The sequence below is a fragment of the Ipomoea nil genome, unplaced genomic scaffold (genome assembly GCF_001879475.1).
Source record: "Ipomoea nil cultivar Tokyo-kokei standard unplaced genomic scaffold, Asagao_1.1 scaffold1420, whole genome shotgun sequence".
Lineage (NCBI taxonomy): Eukaryota > Viridiplantae > Streptophyta > Magnoliopsida > Solanales > Convolvulaceae > Ipomoea > Ipomoea nil.
Window position 1 is genome coordinate 37128 of NW_017617848.1, and position 24535 is coordinate 61662.

Here is a 24535-nt window from a genome sequence, read left to right on the forward strand (position 1 = left end):
TATTAACGAACATTACTAATAATTAGCTTCAGTTTTAAAGGAAATGTTAATGTCAATTACATTACATTATAAAATAATGAAACGCATGCATAATGTTATACCAATATAATAATAATCAATTAATGATAATAAAGGCATAATAGCCAATTATGAACGAAATGTATACATATGGTCTTGAAAACTAAAACGTACATTTACCAAGAAATCTATAACAGTAATAATTACCTATTTAATATTTATTATGGTAATTAAAGAATTAATCATATGAATATTAGTATAATTGACTAATAATTATTATATTAATTATGATTATAATTACACATATATTATTATAATTACAATTACAATTAAACATGGATCATTGGATTTATTTTTATATAATAATTATTACAATTAATTCATTCAGATATAGGCGAGTAAAAAGATAAATGCTATAAAAGTATAATTACATAGATATTAATATAATAACCTTTATGGTAATTAAGCTAAACATGAATCGTTGGAATTATTTTTATAATAATTACAATTAAATTATTTCTCTTTTTTTTTTCATATTTATTTTAGTAATAACATAATTACATAAATCATATTAGATATTGATTTTTTCAAGATAATTTGCAGATAAACGAGTCATATATATATATATATATATATATATATATATATATATATATATATATATATATATATATATATATATATTATTCAATTAATTGAGTGATAATTTTGCATTAATTTTATAATCAAATAAATGCACACATTCAAATATTAGAATTGTTTATAAATTCATCTTTAATTTTATTATCTAAATATATAATAAAAAATTATTCGTGCATCGCACGAGTAATAATAATAACAATAACAATAACAATAACAATAATAATAATAATAATAATAATAATAATAATAATAATAATATTAATAATAATAATAATAATAATTATTATTATTATTATTATTATTATAAAAATAATAACAATAATAATAATAATAACAATTTAATCTAAAAACATAATAAGTCTCAATCAAAGTTATATCCTTAATTTATGTCCATATTTTTAGTGCTAATCATTTTGTACATTATGCTTTTAGAGTTGTACTATATATTTTTTGGACAAAAATACCCCTACCATTTTAACTTTCGTTATCTTTTCTATTATTGTTACCATGCACATCGACACATGCATCCACCATATATTTTCTTATATTTTTTAATGATAATAATATTTGTACATTATATATTGGATTAATATAGTAAATATATTTGATTTCATATAGATTTTAGAGTTAATAATCGATTTGGTCCTCTGACTATCGCGAAACTACCAATTTGGTCCTCGACTATATTTCTTACCAAATTAAGTCTTTAACTTTTCAATTTTTACTCGATTTCGTCATTCGTTCAATTAACCGTGAAGTATCCGTCTTCTCCAAGGACAAAAATGTAAATACACACCATGATGTGTGAAGTATCCATCTTCCTCAATTTACACTTCGACTGCCCCCTCTCCTCCACCGTCAGCCACCATCTCCGCCACAACCTCCTCCTCCTCCACCGGCGTCGCCAGCTGCTTTCCCTTACACACACCACCATTAGCTCTCAATTTCCAGCAATTACTCAATAAATGCCCAAATCTACAATAATTTGAGCAAAATTTAGGTATCTGCTCATAATCGATCCTCTGCCAGAAACCATTCGCACCTCTCCAATCCCAATCCATACTCTGTTCAACAATTTTTTACAAAAATCCACCTCCACTCTGACTCTCGCCACACTTGGCCGAGACCTCCTCTCCATCGCAGAATCCATAAACAGAAACCTTCCAATCGGACCACAAATTTTCTCCAACATGCAAGAATTGAACAAATGTAAAGGAAGGTTAGGGAGTTGTATCCATACGGAACAATCGACGATTATCTCCAGTTTGGCAACCATCGCGAGAACCAAAAACTCGCTCCAGCTACCGTTGCACGATTCTTCGCTAATATCCTTCTGCAATCATCCTCTCACAATTGTGCTTGCATTCAAGGATCCAATCTGTATTTCACCACAAAGGCGAAGGTTCAATCGAAATTCTGCCCTAATTGCATCCAGTCTCGGTCTATTTCGCCAAAATTGACTAATCACACCGAGACCAATCTGGGTCAATCTCTCCGAGAATCCCCCAATCTGAGACTTGTTCTGGCCATGTAAGCATAACTCCGCTGAGATTTCACCAATCGACCTTCTCTGTTTTAAGATCACATCCAAATTTCCTGATCGAAAATTCGTACCTGTCCGATCTCGCAATACAGCCACAATTTCTGGAAACATAAAAAAAATCTGGTAGAGGCTCATTCAAATAATCTCCAGAAAGCTCATATTGACCTGCTGGTTAGTTGGTTTATTGATTTTGTTTTCTGAAATGGGAAGGTGCATTCGGAGCTTGGGGAGTTGGGGACGAAGACTATGTGTGTATTTACATTTTTGTCCTTGGAGAAGACGGATACTTCACAGTTAATTGGACGGAGGACGAAATCGAGTAAACATTAGAAAGTTGAGGACGAAATCGAGTAAACATTAGAAAGTTGAGGACTTAATTTGGTAAGAAATATAGTCGAGGACCAAATCGGTAGTTTCGCTATAGTCGAATGACCAAATTGATTATTAACTCTAGATTTTAATTAGTAAGGATTTGTTAGTTATTTAAAAAAATATAAATATTGGGCATATGTCTTTGCGCATTGCGCATAGAAAAGACTAGTAATAATAATAAGAGTGGCAGCAACAGAATTTCAGAGTATTGAAGGAGGAGAGAAGAACTTAATAAGTATTAGATTCTTATGGATAATTTTTACAATGAGGGATGAGGGGTATATATAGGACTAGAATGAGAGTAAAATAAATAATATTTATACAGAGTAAGAGAAGCTATCTGGGCTAAGCTTGCTAGTTTGTTAGATGCTCACAATATCCAGCCATTATCAGAGGTCACGTGTCACACTAAGAGTTACCTTAGCTTAGTGGATACTGTATGTTTTCCAAGTAGATAGTTGGGGAGTTCAAATCTCACAGCTTGGACATCCACATCTTTTGTTGTTTTATAACACTTCCCTTAGATGTCCAAGGGAGGAACATTATGGACCATTCTAGATACCCCTACATTACCACTCACAAACTTGCCACTATTTGATGTGGCAAATTTTAATTGGTTGAGAAGAAAAACAAGGAAAATAAACCTATTAAAACTTACCACATCAGGGAGTGGCAAGTTTGTGAGTGGCATAAGTAGGGGTAAATAGTATTTCTGGAACATTATATTGCTTCGTTAAAAATCTTACAAAGAAAAATTCAGTGGGAAAAAACTTTGGTTAAGGAAAAAAGAGTACAATTATATGCTATCCCTATTTATGACATCTTTGAAGATCTTTGAGATGTCTCATACAGATTCCACGAACTAATTTATTGAATGTAGTCGTGGGTAATGCCTTGGTGAACATATATGCTACATTATCACTTGAACGACTCTGTTAAATATTGATCTCAGCTTTCTTCTGAAGGTCTAGCATGAGGAAGAATTTGGTGTAATGTGCTTTATTCTATCTTCCTTGACGTATCCTTCGTTCAATTAAGCAATACATGTTGCATTGTGTTCATAAATTGTTATTGAAGTATTGTCTACAGATAGACCACATGGCCCCTAATGTATCAAGCAATTGAATTAAGCCATACACACTCTTGACTTGCTTCATGAATAGCGATTAGCCCAGCATGATTTGAAGAAGTGGCAACAATTTTCTACTTAGTAGAACACTGTGATATAGCTGTACTTGCAATTTTAAACAAATAGTTAGTTTGGGATCACGCTTTATGCAGATCCGAAAGATATCCAGCATCTGCCTAACCAACCAAGTCCAATTTGGAATCTTTTGCATAAAATAATCCCAAATTAATTGTTCCTTGGAGGTAGCGTAATACTCCCTCCGTCCCATTTTATGTGTCTGGTTCGGTTAATGAGGCTTGACGAAAGTTATTTTTAATCCAATTTTTCATACTATTAAGTTTAGTATTAGTACACAAAATTTATATATTTAAAAACTACACTAAAACTACTATTAAACACAATAAATCAAATTTAAAAATAAGTAAAAATACTAAAGAAAATAAACAAAGACTAATATAATGAGTTGGTTTGACCAATGAATAGTAAGTAGGACAGATAAAATGGGACAGAGGGAATATATGTTTGATGTCATTCCAATGTCTTCTGATCTTGTTGGACAAGAAGTATATCTTGCTAATAGATTAATAGAAAATCCAATATCAGGCCTTGTGTTGTTAGTAAGATATATTAGTGTACCTATTTCACTAAGATATGACACTTCCGGACCAAGAATTTCTTCATCATCTTCCCGAAATCGGAAATAATTTTTTTCCATCAAGAGATTGAACACCCATTGGGTTGGGTTATTGAATGGATGTGCTTTGTTCATATAAAATCTCCTAAGGATCCTTTTGGTATGATTTGATTGATAGGACAGATATTCTTTTATTCAAATGTTCAATGTATGCCAAGGTAGAATTTTGTTTTTCCAAGATCTTTCATTTCAAATTCTTCTTTCAAATAATCTACAGTTTTGCGATTTCTTCAGGGGTCCCAATGATGTTCAAATCATCAATATAAATAGCGACTATAACAAATTCATATCCAGATTTCTTTTTAAAAATACATGGAGAAATTGGATCATTGGTATAACCTTCTTTTAGTAAATATTCACTAAATCGGTTATACCACATGCACCCTGATTGTTTTAGTCCATATAAAGATCTTTGTAACTTTATTGAGTAATGTTCTCGAGGACTTGTTTTATGTCTTTCAGGCATTTTCAATTATTTACAGGGCGTTTTGTTGGAAGGAGAGAATTAGGGGGGGGGGGGGGGAAAGAATAAACTGAGAATTTAAATTATATTGTTTGGTAGAAAGGAATAGAATGATGGGGAATTGAGAGGGAAGAAGTGAATAAATACTAAAATGCCCTTATATAATATTAATATAATAATAATAATGAGGATAAAGTGGTAATTTACAATGAAATTACAATTCCACAAAGCATGAAATTGCAATTCCTAGGGGGACCTAGGAATTTCAATTCCATAACCATGGAATTCTAATTCCATGGAGTTTGGTAGGAATGAAATTGCAATTTCATCCTACCAAACACCCCATTAGGGATTTTCATGTAAATTTCACTATCAAGTGAGCCATACAGATAAGCTGTTACAACATCCATTAGGTGCATATTTAGCCTTTCATGCACAGTTAAACTGATGAGGTATCATAATGTTATAATATCCACCACAGGGGAATATATTTCATCATAATCGATACATGGTATCTGGGAGAACCCTTGGGCCACGAGTCTTGCTTATACCTCGTAACTTCATTTTTCTCATTTCTTTTTCTTACAAATACCCATTTGCATCCCACAGCTTTCACTCTTTTAGGTGTTCGAGCGATTGGACCAAATACTTTTCATTTTTCAAGAGAATTCAATTCTGATTGTATTGTTTCTCTCCACTTAGGCCAATCGTCCATATTTTGACATTCTTGAATGGATCTTGGTTCATGATCCGTATCATCATTCATGATACTCAATGCTAAATTATATGCAAAATAGTCATTCAAAATGACTTCAGTTATATTGCATATATTTTCAATATTAGTATAATTTATCAAAATTTCTTCATTTTTCTCAATCTTAGGTATATGAATTTCTTTAGGGATTTCATTCCCTTCAAATTTATTTCATTGATTTTTCTCATGAATGCCATTCATGTTGATATCATTATCCTCACCAATATCATTATTTGTATTGGATTTTCTTTTTCGAGGATTTTTATCTTGCGAACCAATAGGTCTTCCACGCTATAAGGGTATTTGAGATTTATTTCCAGTTTGACCTTTTGGGATATCAACACTAACTGGAGCATTAGTTGGTGGGATATAAGATTTTGTTACCCCTTTTGGGTTAGCAAATGCATCTGACGGTCTATTGGCCAAGTCTCGCAAATGAATTATCTTTTGAACTTCTTATTCACATTGTTGAGTTCTAGGATCTAGAGGAAGCAATGATGGAGTATTCCATGTTTTGTCCTTTCCACAACTTTATTTTCTTCCCTCAATGTTGGAAAGGATGCTTCATCAAAATGACAATATGCAAAACGTGCAATAAACATATCTTCCGTTAATGACTCAAGATATTTAATTATAGAAGGAGATTCATATCAAACATATATTCCCAATATCATTTGAGGACCCATTTTGGCATGTTGTGGTGGAGCAATAGGAATATGGACTACACACCCAAATGTTCTCAAATGGGAAATATTAAGTTCATGACCAAATGCCAATTGTAATGGATAATACTTATGATAACTTGTTGGCCTAATACGAATTAGTGCCGCTGCATGCAAAATAACATGTCCCCATACAAAAGAAGAGAGTTTGCTTTTCATAACTAATGGTCTAGCTATTAATTGTAGCTTTTTGATAATTCAGTATCGCATAACATGCGACTCTGCCCTATACCCTTTACTGACCAGACTACTCTCCTATAACCTTATACTCTACACTAGACCCCTCACCCATAAATCCATGTCGTCTTCTAGACTCCTCATCACTTGACTTTGTCAAGTTTTACTTTCAACCGTTATCTCCATTTGTTCCGCCATTACTTGATTACTACTTCGTAAGTGCTCGGGTGTGGACTGTCTAAATGACGGGCCTGAAGATCTTTAGTTCCAGTCTGCCACCAAGTGGTGAGAAGACCAGTAGACCACTGAGAGGTGGAAAGACCAGTCAACCACTAAGAGGTGGGAAGGTCAGCAGCTCACCAAGAGGTGGGAAGACTAGTCGACCACAAAGAGGTGGGAAGGTCGGTAGACTACAGAGAGGTGGGAAGATTAGTGGAACACTGAAAGGTGGGAAGGCTAGTTGACCACCGAGAGGTGAGAAGGTTAGTTGATCACATAGTGGGGGGAAAACCAGTCAACCGTAGAGAGGTGGGAATGTTAGTTTATCGTCGAGAGGTGGGTATGTTAGTTGACGACCGAGTGATGGAAATACCAGTCGACCACTGAGAAACGGGAATGTTAGTAGATCACCAAGAGGTGGGAAGGTCTGTCGACCACTAGGGGGTGGGAAGAGAAGTTGACCACCGATGAGGTGCGAGAGTAGTTTGGTGAGGATAACTGGTGAGGATAACTGGTGAGGGTGATCAGTCATGATGACTAGTGAGGATGATCAGCCAGGATTAGGGGTGAGCATCGGTCGGTTTTCGGTTAATAACCGAAAAAATTATAACCTTCTCATAACCGACCGAAATAACCGAAGCACTTCTCATAACCGAACCGACCGAAAACCGAAATTTTTGGTCGGTTATGATCGGTTATTTTTAACCGAAGAATTAATTTACGCTCAGTTGATTGTCTTGCCATGTCCTCCATTAAAATAGAGTCTATGACCCACTAAGAAATGCTGGAAGTTACCACCCTGTGTTGTGACAAAAAACTTCACGGTAGAGGCAAACTATATAATCAAGAGATGCTAAGTGCCAACCTTGATGAATGTCCCTTCCTGGTAATTAAACATATACAGTTCGTTCGAGATGTGGAAATATCTAGCTATTTGAGTAGAGCCATATACTTTTTGACCTTATATATTTTTCCAGCAGCAACATAAACTGGGGTGCTATTATCAAATCACATGCCTCTTGGCATCATGCCCACCAAGAACATGAAATCATAGAATTAATACTGATCGGAGAAATAGAATCTACAGATATGACACTTTGTTCACATGGTGTTAACCATTTTCTCTTTGAGATAGTCTAGGACCAAACAATCACTTATTCATGTAAATTACATTTCCTGTGGCTTACTACAGTGATAAAACTAAACGGCAAATTATGCTTTCCAAAACTGTTCATAATTTATGAATATATAGTTCAAAAATTATGAAAATATAGTTCTATAATTATGAATATAGGTTTGTGAACATAATTATAAACATATAATTTTGTAATTATGAATATAAAGATTCAATAATTGTGAATATGAAGTTCAAAAATTATGAATATATAGTTTTATAATTATGAACATAGAGTTCTGTAATTATAAATATAGAGTTCAATAATTATGAATATATAACTTTATAATTATGAACATATAGTTCAATAATTATGAACATAGAACCGTGTCCACCTTGCAAGGTGGACACGGTTCCACAGCATAACGATTGAAACTAAACATGGCTTTAAGTTACAGTAACAGTCAACAACTTCATAATATTTTTGCCTTAGTTTGGGATTAATTATTGGAATTATTTATTTATTAGAATTAGTTTGGGTACTAGACTTCATTTTTTATATAAATTAAGTCTCAGTTTTTCGATCGGTTATTATTTTTTTTTTGAAAAAAAATGATAACCGATCAAAATAACCGAAATAACCGACTTTTTTTGAACTATATAACCGAAACTGAACCGATAATCGAAAATTTCGAGCGATTCAGTTATTGGTGATCGATTTTTCGATCGGTCCGGTTATTTTGCTCACCCCTAGCCAGGATGACTACCAGTGAGGCCTAGAGTCACCCCGTCTTTTCTTCTTGGCCTGCTAAATTCCAGCCTCCTTTCGCATTCTCTTGAATTTTTTTTGGGCTTTCCGCCGACCAGTCAGCCCCCTTCCCTAATGCACTCTTCTCCCTTATAGTTGCAGGATCATGGGTGGTTAACTTGGACCACGAATGGTAACAATTTGAAAGTCGAAAGACCACATGTGGTAAATTTGAAAGTTTAGGACTAAACGTGTCAACACCACTATACCAGGAAGACCCTAGATGGTAATAACTCTTTACTATTTTGTATTACTCTATTAGATACTTAGTTGGTCTTCCCACCTCCTCGAGTGGTCTGCTTAACTTCCCACCTCTCAACGATCGACTGGTCTTCCCACCTCTCAGTGATCTTGTGACACCCCAAAAATCCACATTTCAATCCATGAATTAATTGAGTAATTAATTCTATATCTTTTGAGGAATTGATTCCTAAAATCCTGATTTTTAATACTCAAGGACTAGAATTTGACTAGTCAACCTTTAAGTTGTGTTGTACCTTGTGCTTTGAGGGGAGTTCCCTTGTTCCTTACACTTTCTAAGGGTTAGTAAGGGTATCCTTGTCTTTTCACCAAGAGTTAGTATTGTAACCTAACCTAGAAGACTTCTTCATTTCATTCCTTACAATTCCTAGAAAAATATCTCTACCTTCTCTCTAAAATAGAAGTGTAGCTTATTCTCCAAGCCAAGTTGAGACCCTTGTCAAGATTTCAAGTTTTGCTTCCAAGATTCAACCTTTCACCTATTTGGGCATCTAGGAGGGTAAGATCTAAGCTTGTCTAGTCTTTTTGGTTCCATCTTAGTTGTCTTTTTCTTAAAGGTAGGATCTTTATGATCTTTTGGTTTGATCTTGAAGTGGGTTTGAGAAGTGAGCCTAGTGGAGAGCTAGTTGTGGTGTAAAGAGAAGTCTTTTGGTCTTCAAGAGGTAACCCATGCTCTACAAAACCTATTTTGCTTACCTATATGTGATTTCTTGGATTCTACTTGTTCTTTGCTATGAAATGTGAGGGTTTTATGCATTTATCTTGTGATATTGCATATCTAGAGCTTGTGTTTGGGGTTCCTTTGTGTCATTGCTTGGCATTTTCCATGGTTCAAGTCATTTTGTTGTGTTTGGTGAGATTTGGCATGTTTTGGACTTGAATTTGTGTTTGGAGAAGAAAATCCCCGAAGGGATTTGTTGTGGAACAGGGATGTTCCCGCGGGCGGAACGGCGGCCGGGGCACCACCCGCCGGCCTACCCGCGGGTACAGGCCTCGTGGGATGGCGTTCCTGCGGGCGGAACCACGGGTGGGGCACTACCCGTGGGTCCGCCCGCGGGTACACGGTGGTGTTTGGTTCGGGATTTGTTCCCCGTGATTCGTTGTCTCGGTATTTGATCTTTTGATTTCCCGTTGTTCTTTTGTGGAACTATTTGAGTGTCTTCTTGATGTTTCGTAGGTCTAGAACTATATGGTAGGTATCCAGGTAGGACTTTGGTGTCTTGAATCATGCTAAGTGTTCAACATTGTGTTTCGTTGGACCAAGAGGTGTCTTGTGTGTTCCTCGGAACTATCTTGAGTTTCCCCGTTGACAAGCATGCTAGTTTGTTGTCTTAATGCTAGCGTGTGTGTGGTCTGTACCTTCCGTTTGGTTGATGATAACTTGTGTTATTCATCGTTGTTGTTGATTGGGCTATGACCCGTTCCTTGATTGAGTGTGTTTCATACCTTCATTACAATCCGTTGATTGATTCCTGTTGAGGTGTGGCGTGTGTGGCTTTACCTGGATTTCACGATTAATGGTATGAGACACTAGTCACCAAGGTATTGCAGCGGTCCTCGTGGTGGCCGTGACGTGATTATGGAGTTGTGGCCTGACTGATGGGTCCACGTGATTGGGGGATAACATGTGTTATCCGGGCATGTGTTGCAGTGATTGGTAGTGGTTCGTTGGTGGTTATAGGTGGGGGACGACGGTCCCGGCGGAATAAGGTTGGACTTGGCTGTACAGGGGATCCTGGAGGTAATGGTTGGAAAGAAGATACAAGGTTGGGGGTAGCCATAAGGTTGGAACAGGGCATAAGGAAGGCATACCAACTCGCGATGGGTGATGTTGCGAGGGCTTGTAAAGCCGGCGTTGTGTAATCTTCTCTCGTGACGTGTGTAGTCACGGAGGCTTGCGTTGTTTTGGCATGTGTTGCCGTTGGGTGAGTCTTTATCCTTGTGTGTGGTTAACCTTTGTGGTTTGGGATGTGTTCCCGTGTGGTCTTGAGAGTGATGAGTCTTGTGTTGACTGGTGATCTTGGCTTTTGACTTATATATATGTATTCCGTTTCGAAAATGGTTTTTATATCTTATATCTACCTATTTATGATACTTAACGGTATTGGTGGGTTACCAGCATTATTCGCTGACCGGGCGTCGTCCCAATGTTTATCTTTGTATCTTTCAGGTGATGTTTAGACGAGAGCGATGTCTAGAGCCTGGTAGCTTAGCACCTTTGTGTTTTTGTGGCCTATGCGCCAATGTTTTTAGACTGTTTTAGATTGATGTATTGGGATAGTATTATACACTTGCAGATTGTTGCCTTAGCGTTACTTAGTGTGGTATACGTGGCATAACACCCCTTTTTGGATTTCTTTTATCCAGTTTCCGTTTATCTTCCGCTGTGCTAGTTTTGTTGTTAATCTGCTTGTGTTAGGGCTTCAATTGGGCCTTGTGTTTTTGGGGGGTGTTACAGATCTACTAACATTCCCACCTATCAATGGTCGATTGGTTTTCCCACCACTCGGTGGCCGACTGGCAACTAAAGATCTTCAGGACCCTCGTTTAGACATTCCACACCCGAGCACCTACGAGATAGTATACATACATACATACATACATGCATGCATGCATGCATACATACATACATACATACATACATACATACATACATATACATACATACATACATACATACATACATACATACATACATACATATATATATATATATATATATATATATATATATATATATATATATATATATATATATATATATATAGACACACACACACACTTGTTTTTACACGTACATTGCGCGACTGATTTAATGTCCAATGTTTGTACTTAAATAAGTAATTCAAAGTATATCAAAGCAAGATTATATATGAGATGTTCATTATAGTTGACATTAAAATTAATGTTTGAATTTTTCTAAAAATAATTATCTAAATACTTATTGTAGTTGGTATGGTATTAGGTAGCATATGCTATTTTTGGTTGGAATTACTTTAAGTTTTTTTTTTTAATTCACTTTTTGATAGGTTTGTCATTGTCTTCTTCATCATTGCTTGTCCGAATCTCTTTGGTTTTTTTTTTTTTTTTTTTTTTTTTTTTTTTTTTTTTTTTTTTTTGTTTTTTTTGGCAGAGTCTTTATGTGCAATTGAGTTATTGGTGCTAATTTGAAAAAAGAACATATTTGATTCTATAATAGGTTAACAATAATATTGTTATTTTTGGGTGATTGTTATTTCAATTTCATAATTATATTGGATTTGAAGGTGTTGACTTTGTTGTATGAAATGCAAACATGAATAGTGTCAGAAGAACGAGTATGTATTACTTGCACAAATTGAATGCTAGAAATATACCAAAAGAAATGATAGGGAAGGGGAAAAATCATATCATCGGCGTATCTGTTTCGCTTATATCCCGGAGAGGGCTAAGTTAAAGTGAGCAATGATGCACACTACCTTCAATTTGATTCGCCCAACTCTGGAGGAATCAATCCTGAAATCTGATTTGTATGAAACTGTAATTGTACTAAAATTTTTTCATTTGACAGAACAAAGAGGATTGAACTAGGAACATTGTTGTTATTAAGTAGGAGCCGCCACTTATCGTGATGAAATTGGTTGAAGAGTCCAGCTGTACGAGCCAATTAAATGTCTTAGAAATTAAAGATCTTGGCTGGTAAGGCTCAACCAATTGTTGCCACTCCCTCGTCTCTAACGTTTGCTTCAATACTCCACAAGGTTGATAAAGTTACAACAGATACACGCCAATTAGATGCAGTTAGTGACTTCAGCATCAAAGAATCAATTTCAAGCTTGAATGAGTTTGATAATGGCATAAGTTCTAGTGGATTAAATATTCATGTTCTGCAATTTTGTCTGAAAAAAATAATAGTACAATATTTACAAAGTAATGTGCGTACCATTATAGAAATACAGACAAAAATTATTAATACCATAGTGACCTAAATCATTCACAATAATGCAAAATTATAATTAAAATATTGAGTTGTTCTAAATAAGCATAAGAAGATTAATTAAACGAAAAAAAGAAAGAAAAGAAAAACTTAACCTAGATTTGTTCAAAAAATATGCAATACAATGATTTTCAAGGTTCCTTATTTGTAATCTTTGAGATGCTCAACTTTGCATGCTATGTATGCAATCTGACTAATTAATTGATCAAATTTCATCTTAAAATTTGTATTGCTTTTATTTTTTTTGTAATACACTCTAACGTATTCATAGTATATGTTCAACAATTATGCCAACTCTGATTAGGATGGGGTTCGAACCTAAGACCTTACAAAAATCATCAATGAGTAAGTTAAGAATGATAAATAGTTAACAAAATCTTTCGTTACTAAGTTTACACTGACGGAATGCAGTGGTATTTAGGAAAAGTAAATGACATAATAGTTCGTAAAGTGAGAAAAAAAATTACTAAAATCAAAATAATATGAACAATTCATTTCAACAAACCATTGGACTAACATGAACTCCACTCTTAAAAGTTTTCAATATAAATTTGACCTCATGTTTTGTTTACTAAAACCTTCAAATATTGATAAACCTTGATGGACGGCTGAGATCAATTCTCAATTTTTACAGAAGGACCATGTTCACATTTGATATATATATATATATATATATATATATATATATATATATATATATATATATATATATATATATATATATGGAATGGTTCAGGTGCAGTAAAAGTTTCACGTGCGGTTGACGGCTCAAATCAATATTTTTTTTTTAAAACGCGTCTCTGGAAGAAAGGAGCTAAAATGACACACATTAAGTGATAGAAAATACACACCTTAAGTATTAGAACAACGCACCTTAAGTGTTATAACAACGCACCTTGAGTGTTATAACAACGCACCTTAAGTGTTAAAATGACGCACATTAAGTTTTGTTCTTGAGGGTCTGAACCACCCCTCGGTTCAAAAGTTTTGTTCTTCTTGAGGGTCTGAACCACCCCTTAGTTCAAAAGTTGTGTTCTTCTTGAGGGTCTGAACTACCCGTGATTGACAGAGAATGGTGCGTGAAGAAGAAACACGACGCACCTTAAGTATTAGAACAACGCACCTTAAGTGTTATAACTGCGAGAATTATTATTATTATTATTCTTGTATAATCTATAGTTAGTAAATGTATGATGTTAGAATAAGTCTGTGGTTAGTATCCTATTAGTTAGGAGTGATTAGAGGTATACTCAGATATACACTCTTGTAATCTTTTTGTTGTAACTGTATTGAATTTGAATTCTCTCATCTGGTATCAGCCTATTGATCCATCCTCTCTCCTCTTTCACCACAAACACTCCTCCCTATCGTTCAACCTCCCCATGTCGTCCAATTCGTTGGAGCGTACGCTGTCCGCCGCCGGTGGTTCATCCCCGACCGGTACAAATCCATTTGCCGACGCCCACCACTTCATCTCAATGAAGCTAACCTCCGGCAACTTCTTATTTTGGCGAACTCAGCTCATTCCCTTCCTACGAGGGCAGGACCTGATCGGAATTATCGACGGCAGCACGTGTCCAGATCAAGGTGCACATATAGTTATAACTAGGTTCACCTAGGTGAAAGTTGGTGCACTTGTAGGTGAAAGTAGGTGCACCTGATCAATGAATGTTAACAAGGCAAAATTACATGTACTTGTAGGTGAAAGTAGGTGCACTTGTAGGTGAAAGTAGAAGAAAAATTATATGCACTTGTAGGTGACAGTAAGACACGTGGCGCGCGCTAATTGATTCACATTTTGCACCTAGGCGGTCATTCGCATGAGATCGCGCCCATATATATATATATATATATATATATATATATATATATATATATATATATATATATATATATATAGCACTCAGGTGCGAATAAGTGCTTAGGAGGGAAATGCGAAGGAATCAGTGCGCGACACGTGTCCAGATCTAATAACTTAAAAAAAATCGCGGTGGCATTTTCGTAAATAATTGAACATCGAAGTGCAAGTAAAATCACTTACAAGTGCACCTACTTTCACCTATAAGTGCATGTAATTTTGCCTTGTTAGCATTCACTTTCCGCAAACATTCATGCACCTGGGTGTGCTTATAACTATAGGTGCAACTACTTAACTATAGGTGCAACTACTTATAACTATAGGTGCACCTACTTTCACCTATAAGTGCATGTAATTTTGCCTTGTTAACATTCATTGATCTGAGTTCAGCGGGTAGTAATACCCCTGAAAACCACTCGCAAACATTCATACACCTAGGTGCAACTACTTATAACTATGTGTGCAACTATTTAGAACTATAGGTGCAACTAAGTATTGATGCTCAGTGTAAATTTTTACTTGCACCTATAATACATTTTACATGCACTTGTAATACATTTTACTTGCACTTCGATGTTCAATTATTTATGAAAATGCCACCGCGTTTTTAAAAAAATCAGTGTTTCTCATCCATTAGATCTGGACACGTGAACGAACAGAATTCATTCCTATTACGCGCCTGGGCGAAGCATTCGCACCTGAGTGTGATTCTATATATATATATATATATATATATATATATATATATATATATATATATATATATACACCACCACCACTCCCTAATGTTGTTATTTTGTTTGGTTAGTTTTATTTATTTATTTATTTTTTCAAATTTCAAATTTCAATTCACTACAAAATCACAGATCATGGCCGGAATGAGTTTGTGAATGAATATAGGAGAGTTTAGCAAGGTATGTGTATGTAAATGGGATCAAATGAGACTAACTCCCAGGTAAGAACTGCGAACTAATTTGATTTGTTCATCTTAAGATGATCAAATGATGAAAATTAATGAAAAATTTCAATGACAATTTTTTTCATTTTTTTAATTACAATTATACATTTGAAAATGGTTGACAGTGTATTCGTGGTTAAGTGAAAGTGAATTTAAAAACTCTTCTAATGACACAGAGGATGAATGTGATGCTAATTAGGTCGTGCCTTTCATGCACTCAGAACATTTACAAATCCACTATCAAGCATTTTCTAAATATATAATCGTACTTACAGAAAATTTTATAAATTATATAAATACCATCATATTTTTTCCATATCCATTAATTTCTGCCTTTTATCATCCTAGATAGACATATCAAATTTGGCCGCAGTTCTCAGTTGGAATGTTGTTCTCATGTGAATCTATCGAAGATAGATAGATCATATTTACTTACAATTCTCATAAGTGAGCCCACTGGGCTTTATATATATATATATATATATATATATAGGTGGAATGAGCCCACTAGGCTTTAGGTTGGACAATTATTTTATTTTATTTTATTATTATTTTGTGCAAGAAAGATTTATTGGGCCATACACCCCATTGAATAGAAGCCGGTCGGATCTAAATAATGGGCTTGGAATATGGATCCAATATGGGTCACAAATTTGGAGCCTAGACTGGAGAATAAACATTAGGTTTGGGCCAGAATTTGAACCGAGAGAGGCATTTCCAATCGTTATGCCATGGAACCGTGTTCACGATCCATGGAGAACACAGTCCCAAACGGTAACGGTGCCCGTATGTGGCACCATTATTGTCCACCAATATTCTTTTTAAAAAAAAAAATTAACAACGCGATTTTTCTTCTTCATTTTCACATTTCGCGGTTTCACTTCCTCTTCGCTCAAACTTCTTCAACACTTATAAATTATGAATGTACAGGCATGGATTTATGAATGTGCAGTTATGAAATTATTAATTTTCTTTTATAAGGTCATGAATTTTCTGTTACGAGATTATGAATTTTCTGTTATGAGATTATGAATTTAAAGAAAATTTATAATTACATAACTGTAAATTCATAATCTCATAACAGAAAATTCATAATTTAATAAATGTTTTTCTATGAAATTATGAATTTTCTGTTATGAAATTATGAATTCTTCTGTTATGAGATTATGAATTTTCTGTTAAGAGATTATGAATTTACAGAAAATTCATAATTACATAACTGTAAATTTATAATCTCATAACAGAAAATTTGAAATTTAATAAATGTAAATTCATAATCTGAACATAGAATGCAAAACGCCGTTAACAGCACATTAACTAATTTTTTTTTCTTCGTAAAAACGACGCCGTTTTGAAACGTGTTCGCAAAGCATGGTGAACAACAAACACGTTTCCACGGCATAATTTGCAAGGCATTTCTCTTTCACTTTCCATTTTATATTCATTATTTGCAAATTAGCCCGGAAGATTTGATTAATTCTTTAGTTGTGATGTCAAGATATATATATATATATATATATATATATATATATATATATATATATATATATATATATATATATGTGTGTGTGTGTGTGTGTGTGTGTGTGTGTATATATATATATATATATACACACACACACACACACACACACACACACACACATATATATATATATATATATATGTGTGTGTGTGTGTGTGTGTGTGTGTGTGTGTGTATATATATATATATACACACACACACACACACACACACACACACATATATATATATATATATATATATATATATATATATATATATATATATATATATATATACACACATACACACACACACACTATATATATATATATATATATATATATATATATATATATATATATATATATATATATATATACACACATACACACACACACACACACACACACACACACACATATATATATATATATATATATATATATATATATATATATAGCGCATGTGGTTTGCGATAACCCACATGCTCCAACCACAAATTGTACACAGACTGCCTATCTTGCCATGGGCTATAGCTAACTATGCTAGTGCAAGGGTTGAGAGTAAAGACTAGAGACCACCAGACCAGGGTTCCTGTCGTGTCTGAGTTGCCCTTGCTAAGGATCCAGGACCCCTATATATAGCATACCCCTCTCCTCCCTTGGCGTCTACGTGTCCCACATAATCCCTCGATACTCCCTCATTTATCGCTACACACGCGGGCATGTTCGCCGTAGCGCCAAACCATACCATCTGCACCACGCGACCCCGGCAATACACACCGCCCAACACCCCCTCGGGAAAAGGGGGTGCCGTTGACATGCCCGGGGGGGAACCGCCCCCGCTGGCCGCGCCTCGCCTTGAGGTGGCCGGCGGGACCTGCCGCCGGTGGTAGAGGCTGCCCGCCCGAAAATATCGGTCAAATATATGGTGTTGCGCTCTAATACATAAGTGTTGATGTGGGGTGGTGGGTTGGTGCGTGCCTGCGATGTGAGAGGGTGTGGGTTTAAAACCTGTTGATTCCTCTTTCTTTCGGTTTTACTCCAACCAAGTGCCAGCAAAACCGGAGGCGCGCCGGCCACACCTTGCCGCCGGGAGTCCCGATGGTCAGTTGCCGGCGATTCTGCCTTTTTGGGCCACCATGCCCCCTTGTCTACGTAGCCCAATAAGACTTGGGTCAACTTCCTTCCTTCAACACCCCCCACTGTGGTCAATACGTTGACAATAAAATGGATCCCCGGAGTCATATATCCCCATCAGTGTATTTGACTCTTAAACTTTAATCTGTTTTTTTTCCTTACATTATGACACAGTATTAATCTATTCCTCTATTTGAGCAAATACTTACACCTTAAAATAGAGGCAAGTGATGATACAGGTGTCTGATGCCATTGTTGTAACACCCCGGAATTTTTAAAACTTTTAAGGACAATATAATAAAGGTAAATGATTATAAATCCCAAAATACATTTATAAGGGCACGGGGTGTTATGCCACACCTAAGCTAGAGAACTCGGGTGCACAGGCTAAGTTCTAACAATCTCAATCAGTATCAATATAAATCATGGCACGCAGGCCGAAAGGGAAGAACTATCTAATCTACGCCCCAACCTCTAGCGCGCTCCAATGATCAACTAGTCCGTGCCTGAAAGCCAAATATATCTGTTCAGCGAGAGATGCTGGTAACCCACTCCAACGCGTTGAAATATCATACATACATATATATATATATATATATATATATATATATATATATATATATATATATATATATATATATATATATATATATATATATATCTAGCTTTTAAAACAGGGATAGACTCGACACATAGAGCCAAGCACAAACGGCAGTTATAGCAAGCATGTATAGTTCGCAACAGGCAAGGTAGATAAGGCTGAGCATAATCAATAATCATAACCCAACATAAACAATCCTCAATGTAAGCCCCGTAGTCACATCCCCAAGATACTCATAATCACAACTCATCCATATCTCATCACATAAGCACACTTTGTTGGCGCCACAGGACAAATCGCATGCCCATATACATGAGGGTCAGCGCATATAGCTCTGACACGACCACGCAGCACCCTGCCCCGTCTCACAACACGGAGGGGTCAATCGCAACCAACCAATGAACCGCAGCTCATCATAGTTTGATCGCAACCAAACAGTGGACCGCAGCCCAAGAGCATGTCATCTAACCACAGCCAGGAAAATGAACCACAGCTCATGGTGGACCGCAGCCCTATATAATATTTATATACCTGACCGATCGCAACCGGCCTGGTTAACAGTCAGTATGGTTCTCAACCCATCCGACTGCCCGTATAATCCATTTGATCGCAACCAAACGGTGGACCGCAGCCCTATATAATATTTATATACCTGACCGATCGCAACCGGCCTGGTTAACAGTCAGTATGGTTCTCAACCCATCCAACTGCCCATATAGCCAATTTGATCGCAACCAAATTGGGGTATCATGCACACATAACACATAGCAAGCACATGCATCCCACATTAACACATTGGGAAGGGGGAGGAAACGTATAACAAAACCTATGCGTGAACCTTCACATACTAAGAATAATCCTAAGGGGTTCATACTTCTTCCACCTAGGTCAACGGGATACCAATTCAACTAGCATGCAATATATAAGACTCATACAACCTACGAACGGTACCCGAAACATCAAAATAGACATAGGCACGATAGACGGAGTCCGTTGGGACACCACGGGGGTCGGGGGAACATCAAACGGGGAAGCCAAAATCCCGAATTGGGTTGCAAACCAGCGGGTAGTCGGTGGGTGAGGGTTCACCCGCCGGCGGCGACTATTCCGGGCAGCGGGTGCCCGGCGAGCAGCTGCCCGCCCGCCGGCTGCCCGCTGCCGGTTATGCCACTTTTTGCCCCGGGTAGGTGGCGGGTCCCCTACCCCCAATTACCCCCCACTGACTCTTCTTCACAAATAAACGCCCCGGGAACCACCGTGGAACCCAGAACCATGCTTAGACACTTTCAAACGCAATTGATAACACGCGTAGACAATTAACGGATCAAAATCAAGAAACATACGGCACATAACCTATCATGCTTTTCTAAACATAATCAACACCCAAGCATAAAAATTCCCACCCAATCTACCAAGAATAATACCATACGAATTCCACGATATAACCTAGGGTTCTAATTATTTTTAAATCAACAATAACACAATTCATCTTCTAATATCAGGATTCGGTAGGAATATCATATAAACATCAAGAACATCATATAATCATCAAGAACACCAAGAACACCATATAATCATCAAGAATCTCTTATCATCAAGATTACCCATGGAATCATAACACCAATTATCAAGATCATTATAATGAATCATCAACGCACAAGAATATAGGGGAAATCCTAGGAGGGGAATCATAGCTATGAAAATAGGTTTTGTTGAGACATGGGTTACCTTTTAGCCATAATTAATTTCCTTGGCTATGAAGGGTCTTTCTTGAAGCTTTCTTCTTTCTTGATTTCTCCTAGGGGAATTCTTGGAACTTCTTGTGTGGTGAGGGATTATTGTGGTGGGGGGGGGGGGGGGGGGTTCTTGGTGCCTCTTAAGTCCCCTATTTATATATCTAGGAGTCCTAATTAGGAACTAATATTATAGGCTTGCTAATTCTATTCCTTTTAGGGCTAGGGGTTGGGTTTTAGGGGTGAGGGCCCACGGACCATGGTGGGCCTTTTCCCTAATTTATTATTGTAATTTAATTCTCTCTTTGGATAATTGGTTAAATGATTAATTAGTTTTAGGGTTCGTAACGCGGGGTGTTACACTCTCCCCCCCTTACGAGGGGCTTCGTCCCCGAAGCCCGGTGTGGTCGTCCATTTTTTCACCCCTAGACATTCCGCATCTTGGCCTCCTGGTTTAGGAGTGTGGCCCCACGTTTTGTCTTAGCTGGGGTAGACTGGACTTCTGGTGGTGTTGTGATAGGAAAGTTTGGGTCTACCTCGGTTTCCTGCTCCCGAACTAGGCGCCCCGCGAGTGCCCAAGGTGGCATCGATTGCTGCCACCCTCTGATCTAGTGCGCGTGTCGTACGGATTAATGATGAGAACCCTTCCTCCATGATTTGGTTTTGCCGGTTGAGCTGTGCGAGTATGCCTTCATTGATTGAGCCCTCGTTTTGCTCCCTTGGGTTCCCTCCTGATCGTGGGTGCACCGACTGGTTGGGTTCGTCATCCTCCTCCTGACCCTCATCTCCCTCTAGGACTCCACAATCTTGCATTGCCCGTTTGAGCTTCTTGTTGGAGATGTCTAATTGGTCGACCAACTCTCTTCGCTCTTCCTCGGGTTTGAGGCAAATTTCTTCGAGGGTGAGGTAATGTCCTCCCTCGGTGTAGTAGATATCATTGCGGCGTAGGTTCTGTGCATTAAAGACCATGCCATTTGCGGTTTTGACCTCGGTGTGGCTTAGGTCCACCCCCTTTTTCTCCATGATCCAACTTAGGATCATCCCGTAGGGTAGGCTAAGTCGGTTGCTTGTTTTGCAAAACTCCATGTGTTTTAGCATGAGGGCCGGCAGGTTGAACTTGATTTTGTGTTTCAAGAAGTAGGAAAAGGTGCACTCTAGACTCCCCACGTCCTTGCTTTTATTGTTTGTGGGCAAGAGGCTATCGGTTACAATCATAACCAATATCTTTTGTTCCGCCGATAGCCACTTTCTATTCGGTCGTGTGGCCGAGGTGAATCCTTCCTCTTTCCCGAGTAGGTACCCGAGGTAGTCTTTGTACCCTGTGTTTTGGGTATCAATCCACCCCTTTCGGTCATAGTTTGACACACCCGTGGTGGTCAATTTCAAAACCTTGGCCAAACGGCCTTCGGAGAGTATAATTTCCTTGCCGCGGACTTTGGTGGTGATTTCTAGCTTATCACCCCGTTTGGTGGCTACAAGATGTTGATAGAATTCTTTCACCAATTCGGGGTACGTATCCCCCGTGATGGTGAGATATGTATCCAAAAGCCCTTGGTGTTTAAGCATATCAACCAATTCCGGAGAGAATTGGTCGGGTTCAAGGGCTTTACCTCCGATCACGGTGTAATCGGCGTTGCTCCATTCCGGGGTGCGGGTTCCGAGGGGCTTTTTCGGCATTGTGAAGCTTTTCTCGGTGGTGAAATTATCCGGTGAACTTTCCGGTGATTTTCCGGTGAGACGGCGGTGAAGCTCCGGCGCGTTTTTCCGGCGAGTCTTCGGCGGTGCGGCGTTTTGCGAGGGAGGTGGCGGCTAGGTGGGTTCCGGCGTTGGTGAGGCAAGTGGCGAAGGTGTGGTGGTGGCGTTGGGCAGTGGCGGTAGCGGGTTGCAGATGGGCGGCCTCCGGGCGAGGCGGGAGGCCGGCTGGGCGGTGGCGCGGCGGTAGGGGCTGGCGGACGACGCTCGGCCGGTGGCGGCGGTCGACGGGTGGCGGTCTTGGTGGTTGCCGGATTTTTCCTTGGTGGGGCGGTGAGGTGAGTGGGAGAGGGAAGGGGAAGAAGTGAGGGAGAAGAAGAAGAAGGGGAAGAAGAAGGGTTTTTGATTTGGGGATTTTGTGGGTTTTAGGGATTTGTAGGGGTTTAACAAGGGAGTGTTCCCTTAAGGTTTCAAGAAACACCCTTAGCTTAGTGGTCAAAACCTTGGTTTTAGAAGTGAGAGGTTAAGGGTTCAATTCTTATTGGTAACACTAGGTTCTTTAATGATGGTGCCCTTGTTTTTTTCCTTCTTTTGTCTTCTAGTGGTGAGGGCTTGGCTAGTTTGTACAGTTTTAGTTCTACCCCTGTACGTAGGACCGAATTTCAAACTAATCTTTTATTTATAATATTTCCGAAGTAATTAAGCTAAGTAAGTAATTCTACTACGGAGGTGATTACAAGGAAATTGCCGAACTACCCTAGACAGAACTCGTCCTCTTGATTTTCTTCCGTGGGATTGGTATGGTCCTCGTCTTCTGGGGCTAGGTTCCCTTCCTCGTGGTCGCCCTCGTTCCCGAGTTCGGCCTGTGTGCGACTCATGACGTATATTTTTCCGGGAGCGCCGTAGTTTCCGTGATGAGCGGTGCCCCTGTGTTGACCCGTGGTGGTGGTGCGTGGTCTTTGGGGTTGGGTGCACTGGAAGGCCTTGTGTCCTTCCTCTCCGCAGTTGAAGCATCGTAAGGGATTACCCATGCAATCCTTGCCTCTATGGTTCTTGTTGCACCTCGGGCACGGAAAGTTTCGGGCGCTAGGATCGTTATTTCCCGGGGGTGGCCTTTGGTTGGCCAGGTTACTCGCTCTTGTGTTGGTGTCGTTTCTTGCTCTTTTTATCGGTGGCGCCCCTCCTCCGGTGTTCCTCTTTCGTATTTGTTCCTGAACCCCGCGTTGGAGTAGTTGGATTCGGTAGAGATTAGCGGCACTGGAGTAAGCCTCGTTGAGAGTCCGGGGTCTGCTTACCACTAGTGCTTTTCGGGCTTCAAAGTTGAGGCCCGACACGAACCTCTCTATTTTGGTTACCTCGGTGGGGACTAGTTCGGGTGCGAAGCGTGCTAGCTCAAGGAACCGTTTGTGGTATTCCATGACGGTAGCTGTCCCTTGTTTCAAATGGAGAAACTCTTCGTACATGGATGCCTTTACGTGTGTTGGATAGAATCGTTCTCGTAGTCGCGTCTTGAGGCTTTCCTAGTCGAACCCTGGTTCTTGTTGATAAGCGGGCCCCTCATGGATCCACCAGAGATCGGCCTCGTGTCCGAAGTAGAACGAGGCTATCTCCACGCGACGTTCTTCTGGGCATTCCACGAGCCCTAGAATTTTGTCGAGGGTCCGGATCCATTCCTCTAGGATCACGGGGTCCTCTTCTCCTGAGAACGTGGGCGGTCGATGGTTGGAAACTTGTCGGGCGACGTCGTTTGATGGAGGGGGCGGGGGTCTGTTGTTGCGGGGAGTTACGTCGCTTAGAGCCTGGGCGACTTGTGTTAGCTGTTGTAGGGTTTGAGTCAGGGGGTCGTGTATGGCGGGTTCTGGAGTCCTTGATTGTCTCCTGTTTGGTGCCATGCTGCTGTCTTTCTGGGTCAACGTTTTATAAGATCGTTAGATTAGAGTTTGGTGTGATAAGCGGGGGAAAGCTTTAGATAAGGGAGGGATAAAGCGTGGGGGTTTATGTGTTGGTCTCACAATCTTGTCGCGCGTCCTAAGATCCCCGAGTCCTACGTCCCTAAGTACCTAGAGTTCAAGTCCTAAGGTCTGTTCTTAATAGTCTTATCTTATGGTCCAACTTAGGCTCTGATACCAACTGTAACACCCCGGAATTTTTAAAA